Below are 1,733 nucleotides of genomic sequence, written 5' to 3'. Positions count from 1 at the left end.
TAAGGAACCTAGTTGAGCAAGCCAGGGGGAGAGAGCCAGAGGCAACCTTCCCTGTGGTTTTTAATTCTTGCCTTCAGCTCCTGCCCTGCCATCTCTGTATGACAACGGTGGACTCCAAGTGTAAGCCAGTTACGGCCTTTCTTCCCTAAGAGGCTTCTGGTCAGAGTTTTCTAGCAATGAAAAGAAAACTAGGAAACATGTCTGTCACGATTTGGACGCTGAGATACAGGGATACTAACACATCACAATCCTCCATAAATATGGCAAATTAGTTTGCCAGCTAAAAGACAAACAATAAAAGTTTTTAAAAAGAGCGTTGTGTTTGTCGTTCTGCTTGATGACTCTAATCTTCGTTGAACTGTCTCCATCTCACCAGCAAACTACGGGTCTCTCATTGACTGCGTGTGGGATGAAGGTCGTCCATTGCCTTCACTATTTTCATTTCTTCTTTTTCTTATTGTTGTTGTTTTTATTTTTGTTGTTCTCTAAAAATTCTTCAAGTGGGCTATCAGCTTGGAGTCTCTTCAGTTACAGTCTTGTGACTCTACTCACTATGCTGCTTCTTAGCTTTTTTAAACGAGTGCAACCACTTCCAGTGTTGTTGCTGCTGCCGTTTTTAATGCATGGCGACATGTTACCTTCATTCAGAGGGTATGGTTGCCCAACAGGCTGCAAGCTTGCCTCTCCCTCAGATTTCCAGGGGAAAGAAAAAAAAATTCATGAATTAGGACAAACTGGATTTTTTTATGTGATGCTGTTTGGTTGTTGGTGCTGTTGATGCTGCAATGTTGGTGATAGAACCAGACCCTCTCCCACCTACAAGCCGGTTATGCTTAAGGCAGAGTGCCTGATGCTTCACTTTCTACTTTGCCTTCAGCTGTGGCTTGAAGCCAGAGGCAGCTTGTTTTCCCAGGTGAGACCTGTCAAGGCTGGCTGTGCCCTATGGACTTTTGAAAGCCTAATAGCAACAGGGAACTCTATGCAGGATGAGCCTTCCCTACATCCAAGTCAGGCAAAGACCTGACAAACAGGCTCAAGCAAGAACAGCCTACTCCTGCTGGCTCACAGAGTCAGGGAAAGCCCAAGTTCCCCTAACCCATCTCCACATGTTTTCTGGTACCCAAATCTGCTTTCAAGTGTGCATGTGCCTGTCGGGAGCAGGGCTTGCCTGTCAGCTAAGATGCATAGTTCTCTGGAGATTTCTGTCATTGGTTTGCCGTGTTTTTACTTGGTTTGATTTTATTTTTGTTCTATTCTCATTGGCAGATATTTGGCTAAAGTTTCTCAAAGCTTTTAGCATGTAGACAAACCAGAGATGAAGAAAAAAAGTAAAGAAGAAGGAAGGAGGTAGAGAGAGAGACGAAGGGACAGGGAGGTTTTTTTTTTTCTTGTCTCTACTCCCTACCCTCAAATCCTGAAAGAGTGGCCTTAAATTCACTGAGTGGTTGATGATTTTGGATTCTGGTCTTCTTGCTATTTTGCCTCCCAGACATACAGCACCACTTGTTTATACAGTGCTGAAGGTTAACACCAAGGACTCCTGCATGATACGCCAGCCTTTTCCCAACAGAGCTACAGGTCCAGGCCTGAGTTCGTTATTTTAGAAAGTATTTATGTGAAAGGGAGTAACATCTGTGTTCCTATGCTCCCAACTTACCCAACTGTCCTGTCCCATCCTGCGTATATGAACGGTCACCTCGAGTTCCACCAAGCATTGCTGTCTTGGTTTCACC

This window comes from Acomys minous (assembly GCF_964271855.1).
Source record: "Acomys minous genome assembly, chromosome: 5".
Lineage (NCBI taxonomy): Eukaryota > Metazoa > Chordata > Mammalia > Rodentia > Muridae > Acomys > Acomys minous.
Note: the sequence above shows the minus strand (reverse complement) of the source record.